We start from the raw sequence: 7,566 nt of genomic DNA, 5'->3' as shown, positions 1-7,566 counted from the left end.
GCAGAGGCCGCGGGCGGCACCCCGGAGCTGGAGACCCGGCGACTCCGAGCCCCGACCCCGGGCGGAGAGGAGGCCTGGCCCCGTCACAGGCAGCAGCCCGTGGACTCCGGTGGGGCGTCCCCCGCGGTGCTCGCGGCTCCTCTCCCGGCCTGTGTCTGCGGTGGTGGTGGGGGGGACTGCAGCCCCGGCGCGGGCTTTGTGGGGGGGGGGGCGCATGTTCCCTCCAGACCCGGAAGTCGCGTGAGTCGCCCGGACGCGGTCAGCACGCCACTCTCGTGACCGGGGCCTCCGCGCGACCGTCTCTTGGTGGAACCACTACGCCCGCCACCGGCCCGATGGTTTTACACCAGGACCAGGCGCCAACAGTGGACCGAAAGCTGATGTTCCCTGGAGGCGTTGGGCCTGCTGGACGGGGCGGCCGTCGTGGGGCTGGGTCGGGGCTGGACGCTCCCTGCCCGCGCCCCAGCTCGGGGTCCTGCTCCCAGGAGCTCCGTGTGGGGAGGCAGGTGGCACTCACGCCCCCCGGACACGCTCACCGGCCCTGCTGCCCCCGAGGTTCACGCGGCACCTCCTTGCCCTGCACCTGTGAGGCTGCAGCCCAGACAGTCCGTGATCTCCCCCTGGTGACCCGCCCGGAGCCCTCAGCCCAGCTCCAGGCTCTTGGTGCCCCTGCCCGCCTGTCCTGCCCACCTGCCCGGCCAACGTGGCCGCTGCCCCGAAGCTGCCCGCCAAGGCTTCCGCACGCGAGCCAAGGCAATGTTACCAGATTGGAAGTGGTCAGGAGCAAGTCTGTCTCCACCTGGCGATTCTCTTAGAATCCTGATTTGTCTGAAAATTAATATTCCCAAGTGGCTGGCTTCCACATTCCACACACGCAGGACGGTCCCACGGCGCCCGACGTCCTGGAGCAGCTCTCCCTCTCCTTGGAAAATATCCTTGGGCATAAAAGCATCTTTAATTTCTGTTTCTCAGCCATTTAGTCCCATTTTGAGCTGCTGGAACAGCAGTGGTTGGGAACGTTCTGGACGCCTTAGAGCAGGGGCCGGTTGGGGTCACCTCCGGGTGGGCGACGGCGTGGGCACCGGTGCATGTGCCAGGGGTGGTCCACGCGGACCCCGTGGCCTCGGGACGGGTGCCCACAGCCGCGCAGGACAGGGACTGTTGTCACCTTATTCTTTTGCATCCGTACTTCCAGTATTACTTTCTTGACCATGTAGAGAAAAACCCCAATAAAATTGGCTTAAACAATAAAAAAACAACATGACGTTTTTATGTGGCGACGTCCAGGTTTTTTCAGTTAACTCCTTGCTTGTGCTTTGGTTTGTCCCGCTGTTTGCCCAGGTCACAAAGCAGGAGAGGAAAAGGTAGCTGGAATTTATGACAAAGTAAAAAAAAAAAAAAAAAACCAAATCAAGAGAAAAGGAAAAGGCAAACATTGTGATAAGTAGAAACGTCGGGAGCAAAGCTGGTGGATCCCGAGGAGGAACTCGTGAGCACGAGCGTGCGTTTACCCAAACCGGGTCCTAAAGAAGCTGCGGCGGGCGCCCCGCGGGGGTCTCTGGTGACACGGGGACGACGGCCGTGTGCAGGGCAGCCGTGAGGACGGGGCGCGGGCGGACCCCCCTGGAACTGGGCCTTGGAGGGAAGCACGTTGCGGGATCCCGGGCCATAGAGCCAAGGCCTCGCTCACGGCCCCGCGCCCGCGCCCCCAGTGCACCTGTTGTCCGGGCGGGCGCTGGCCCTGCTGCAGGTGGAGCTGCCCCCTGCACCCCCCTCCCGAGTTCGGGTCCTTCTCTCCCGGTCGGCGTGCTCGTCTATGCAAGCTAAGATCCTCATTAATTTCAAAACAGTTCACAGACTCCAAGTACTTGACCAGGAGGCCCGCAGGTCCCGCAGCTTCTCCCCGCGGAGGCGCAGGCGACGGAGGGACCAAGGAGACCGCAGGGGAGTGGTAGGTGGGGGGAGCGCGGCCCCGGCGGGAGGCCTGGGGAGCACGGGTCCCAGCTCCCCGCTGCCCTGCGCTCACCTCTGTCTGCAGACCCGGGTGTCCCCCCTGCCCTCCCCAGGCAGGGCTCACGGCCGCACTGGCCTCTTCGTCCTCACCCCTGCACCTGCCCCACCCAGCCCCATGCATCCCGAGGGCCAGAACCTCGCCCCTGCCCGGCCTCCGCAGAGCTGAGACCCCGAGGGCGGCCCATGGGCATCCCTGCTCCCGGGCGGGCCGACCTGGGGACGCTGTCTGTGGGGCGGCCCGCAGCCTTCACCCCTGCTCCGGGGGTCGGCCCAGCGCAGGGAGTGAGACGCCCGGCTGTGCATGCGGGCTGGGGAATGGGCTGTGGGGCCGGCGTGGGCAGGTGTTGGCCCGGCCGCCAGGTGGGAGGCCCGGCTCCCTGGGCTGGGGGTGGGGGGCGCCTCCCGCAGGGGCGGAGCGTGAGGGGCCTGGGGCTCCCAGCAGGCAGAGGCCGGGGTTGCAGGACGACTTCCAGAGCCCTCCGTCCGCGTCTACCCCGAAGGGTCCGCGGCACCGACGGGCACACAGGCACCTCCCCACGGCCCGGAGCGCCAGGTCACCGCCCAGGTGGCCTCTGTAAGGCCGGACGAGGTGCCTGGTGCCTGGGAGAGGCCGGCCCCATCCGGATGCGATGTCTCCTGACCGGGGGCTCCCGGGTAACCCCCGGGGTGGCTGGCTGTGCCCTGCGGGGCATGGGTGCGAGCGGGGCCCCTCCTCTGACCCCAGCCGTGTGCAGCCAGGCTGGGGTGCTGGTGGGAGGAGGGTCCAGAGGCCAAGACCACCCTGTGCCCGTAGTCACCCCCAGGCCGGTGGCCGGCCCCTGGCTATTCCTCACCTGGAAAAGTCGGGGACGACCCAGATGCCGTCTGGAAAGAGGATGTTAAATGGGAGGTGAATTTGGAAAGCTCGATGTTCTAATTCTGTGAACGAGAGGCCACGGCTCTCAAGCTCTTGATGAGGCATAACGAGCGTGTGTGGATGTGACACCAGCCGCGACGCCGCGAGGAGCCTCCAGGGCCCCCGACTCTGCGGGGCTCATCCGCGTCTGGGGTGCTGGCGGCTGCTCCCCGCCTCGGGCGCTCAGCCTGGGCCCCGTTGCCTGCGGCCTTCCTGCCGGGGGCGGCCCAGTGGTGCCTCCGCTGTCCCTGAACCGGCTCCCGGAGAGGATCGCAGGCGCCCCCGGACTCTGGGTCGGAGCCCCGGGCCCCGGCGAGCTCCTCCCTCCCCCACAAGCGCTCGGGTCAGCGGCCTCTCCAGAAGGGCCTCCCGCCGGGTCCCGAGCCTCCGCACCTGGACGTCCCGCCTCGGGAGGCGTCCTGGCGGGGGGCAGATGCCGCCCAGGCAGGAACCGGCCCGGGCCTGGACACGGGGAGGGGGAGGCCTGCTTCCAGGACAATGGCTCCTCGGGCGGTGGCCGGGCCGTCCTCCACTCGTCCTCCTCACTTGGGGTCCTGCCCCTCCTCCCACGGGGCCTTGTCAGAGCCCGAGCCCCCAGGCCAAACCCGCACAAGCCTGCTTGGGGGTGACTTGAATTCCCTCAGAGACCACGTTCCTGCCGGCTGCCTCTCCCAGCTCCACGCCCGCTGCCCCCTTCCCGGCTCCCCCGCACGACGCCCACGCTCCCCCCTCGGGCCTCCATGGCGCCTGCATCCTCTCCCCTCTCCTGCGGTGACCCGACTGCCCCGGACACTCAGAGGCAAAGGCCACACTGGTCACGAGACAGAGAGAGGGACAGAGGGACAGGGAGACGGGGCGACAGAGGCCTGGGGTGGGTAGCGGGCGGGAAGGCTGCCCTGGACCTGCTGACCCGGGGGAAGAGCCTGGAGCCCGAGACGCCCGGGAGCAGCTGGAAGGCCGGTCGGAGAAGCCGCCCTCGTGCTGACCGCCCGCCCCTGGGCGGCTGCCCGGGGTCACAGCGGCCTCGTGGACCCTGGGGGCCTGGGCTCAGTCTCCTCTGACCCCCATCACCCCCATCCTGCACCCCCACAGTTAAACAGGGCAGAGCAGTGGGGTGCGGTCGTGGGTCGCGTCCCTGTGCTGAGTCCCCGCCGTGTTGCCCTGTGACCCAGGTCGCTGACCTGGGAACGACCCGGAGACATGAGCGCTTCACCTGCAGGTCGGGCAGGCGCTGGTCACCCCGACCTGGGGCGGAGTCAGGCCCGCGGTGCTGCTGTGGGCACATGTGTCATGGGGTCATGTGTGATGATTGGGGCGTGGGTGCCCCCCCATGCCGCCGGACAGTCCGTGAGCAGAACCAAGGTGATCCCAGACGGGGCCGTGGGCACGTGTGTGCAGGTCGCACCCTGGACCTAGAGGGTCCCAGTGGCTGCTCCCCCCATGTCAGGGCTGCTCCCCCCCATACCCTTCCGTCAGGGCTGGTCCCTCCACCCCTGCGCCCCCGCCCGTCCTTGTCACTCCAGCCCCCGCCCCTGTCCAGCCCCGGCGAGCCCCAGCCTGTGGGCAGCGGTGACCGTCTCTGCTGTGACCCGGATCACGTGGGGTGGGGACCCCACTCCTGACGGCCGGCGAGGAGCCCGTGTGGACTCGGCCTACGTCTCCTCCTCAGGTCCCGGGAGGTCGGGGCCCGGTGTGACCCCCGGAAGGGCCCCGTGTGGCTTCCTGGGGAAGCTGGCCCAGTCGTCCTCCTGAGGCCTCTGCTGGACGCGGTTCTGAGATGCTTCCTGGGGCGGGGCCCCCCCACCTCAAGGCGCCATGCCCTGGAGGGCCCCGCATGGAGGGCCGGCCTCCCCCCCGTGACCCTGGCGCCCGGCAGAGCTGAGCCCGCTGAACCCCGGAAGCAGGTGTGCCGGGTGCTCCCCGCCGGCTCCCCCAACGTGGGACTGTGACCCCAGACCGCGCCCCTGTGCCCCCAGGGGCTGCGCCCGTGGCCCTCGCCTCCGTGTCACCTGCACGTTTGCCTGTTTCTTGGGTGACAGCCGTCCCGGCTGCAGCCCTGCGTGTCCGCGATGGCCTCGTTCTGCGGGAAGCGGTGCCCACAGACAGCCCGCGGGGACGGACAGATGGCGGGTGCAGACGTGGGCACCTGTGTCGGGGACAGAGAAGGGGACAGACTCCGCCAGGCTGGGGCAGGTGGCCAGCAGCGCTGAGTCCTGGGGTCAGACCCGGGTGGCCGCTTGGTGTGGATGCCGTGGCGCGGGCCCTCGGCCACAAGTTCCGGTTCAGCAGGTCCGGTTCTCGGGACCGACACCGACCTTACAAACCCAATTTGTGCGGGTCTCCGGCTCCGTCACGGCGGAGGCTCCTAGGCAGCCGGTCACTTGGCGGCTCGGGGGTCAACAGGCTGAGCGGGTGTTGCTTGAAGGTCCCCTGGGGGGCGCGGCCTGAGGCGGGCCCCCTGCATGGAGCCCGATCCTGAGGGTGGCCCTGCCCTGGGCACAGGTGACGGGGGTCCCTCCGGCCCGGGGACGGGGCGCTGGCTCTCCATGGGGACGCTGCCGGCTGTGCCGTCGGGTCCTGTGCGGCGAGCCCCAAGGGCAGGGCTGCAGCGGCTCCGACACGGGTCCTCCGAGGCGTGGGTGAGGCAGGAGTCGGCCGTGGGCAGGCCGGTCGGGGCAGGCAGCGTCTGTGGGGGGGAGCCAACCCCACGGCTGTGACAGCCCGGTGCCCACCTGCCCGACGGCCTCCCCACCCTCCACTCCTGGAGCCCCGCTGTTGGGGTGTACGGGGTCAGGACACTGCAGGGGCCCGGGGCCGGGGCTGTGGGGTCACCTATGGGGTCGGGCAGGAAACGCGGCTCCGAGCCACCGGCAGTGCGTTGTCCTCACCCAGCAGCCTCTTCGTCATTTCCTCAAAATGACAAAACTGAGGACAGAGCCGGGGGCGTGGGGACCTGGGAGCCCCGCGGACCAGTCAGGGAGCCGGGGCAGCGGGCGGCGGCCGGCATGGGGGCTCGAGGCCCATGGCCCGACGTCACAACACGCTGGGGAGCAGCTCCGTCAGCACGTGTCAACGTTCTTCATTTTTCTTTTTTCTAAAGATTTTATTTACTTACTCATGAGAGACGCAGAGAGAGGCAGAGACCCAGGCGGAGGGAGAAGCCGGCTCCATGCGGGGAGCCCGACGCGGGACTCGAACCTGGGGTCCTGGATGGCGACCTGAGCCGAGGGCACACGTGTCACCCCCCCGAGGCCCCGGGCGCCCCAAATCTCAGCATCCGCGTCACAGTCTCTCTACAGTATTTGTACACACACAGGTGAGCAACACACTGACGCTTGTGGGAGAGGTCGGGGCGCAAATCCCAGAGAAGCTGCCCAGGACCCATGGGGCCCGGGCGTCCGGTGACGGTGGGGGGGCGAGCGGCCGCGGCAGAGCCGGACACACTGGGTCCCTGCGGGCCTCGAACAGCTGGGGTCGGGCCTGGTGCCTGGGCTGCGGGGGTGGGGGGGCGCGGCGTCTGCAGGGCGGGAAGCTCGGGGCCCGCAGGAGCCCAGGCGGGAGAACGGGAGTCAGACGGGCTGCAGAGAACTGTGCTCCTGGAAGGGGACGCCTGGGTGTCACCTGGGGGGATACATAGGGGTCACCTGGGGGTCACCTGGGGGTCACCTGGAGGGGGATACCTGGGGGTCACCTGTGGGTCATCTGGGGGGTCACCTGGAGGAGGATACCTGGGGGTCAGGTGCAGAGCCTGGGAGCTCCTGCAGGGGTCTCCCAGGGGATGAACCGCGTCTCCCCAAGGACGGCTCCGTGCTGCCCACTGAGCTCTGCTCACCCCTCTGGACTGACCTCCCAAGGACGAGGGAGCCCTGTGCCAACACACGAACTGTCTGGCTCTGGGCGACCGTGTCCTCGGGCGCCACGTCCGACCTGATCCCCGAGCCGTGTCTCCCCGTGGCTCCTTCCCGCCTGCTCTCGGGCGCCGCACTCATCCGTGATCCGACTGCGTTGCTGCAAATTCCATTAGTCCTGGTGCTGAGCTGCAATACGAAGACTTCAAGAAATTAATTTCAAGTTTATTCCCTTGATTTGTACTTGATTTGCTAAAGCAGTTTTCATTTGAAGATGCTCTCTTCTCATTAAAAGAACAAAACCAAAAAAAAGAGAAAGGGCTACATGTGTCTGTGACGGGACTACATCTGTGGCGGGGCGGGCACGCGCGGCAGGCGGGCAGCCAGAGGGGACGGCGGCCGCGGCCCTGCAGGACCGCACAGCCCAGCCCGGCTGCGGTACTCAGCACAGTCACTAGCAGATTCCACCGACGGCTTTCAGGGGTCTGAGGGCCCCTCCCGTGGGCACGCACGAGGCGCAGGGGCGATCGGGTGAGGCAGCGTCTCCTCCGCCAGGGCCCCGGGCTGCGCAGCACGGGGGGCCTCACCAGGTGCCAGGCCAGCAGCCATTGCGCTGCCCCAGGTGCACCTGTGTGCCGGTCCAGCGCCACCACCACGTGCCCCTGCGTTAGCAAGTGGCCTGGCCAGCCAGGGAGCCGGTGGGCACGAGGAGGGGGGCTCGGGCTCAGTGGCAGCTCTGCAGGGCCAGGAGGGGACCGGGCCCTGTGCCTGCAGCGCCAGCCCTGCGTCACCTCCCCCTCAGTCAGCTGC

General features: G+C 68.4%; 1 long non-coding RNA gene across 1 annotated transcript; it reads left to right on the top strand.

The window, feature by feature from the left end:
- The first annotated feature begins 2,453 nt into the window (after window positions 1-2,453).
- On the top strand, window positions 2,454-7,048 carry LOC102153476. Its single transcript, XR_005380801.1, has 3 exons — window positions 2,454-4,812; window positions 6,009-6,224; window positions 6,763-7,048. It is a non-coding gene; the product is annotated as an uncharacterized LOC102153476 (long non-coding RNA).
- The last annotated feature ends 518 nt before the right edge of the window (window positions 7,049-7,566 follow it).

Source organism: Canis lupus, chromosome 28 (genome assembly GCF_011100685.1).
Source record: "Canis lupus familiaris isolate Mischka breed German Shepherd chromosome 28, alternate assembly UU_Cfam_GSD_1.0, whole genome shotgun sequence".
In the NCBI taxonomy this organism is placed as follows: Eukaryota; Metazoa; Chordata; class Mammalia; order Carnivora; family Canidae; genus Canis; species Canis lupus.
This window is presented reverse-complemented; position numbering and strand designations above follow the sequence as displayed.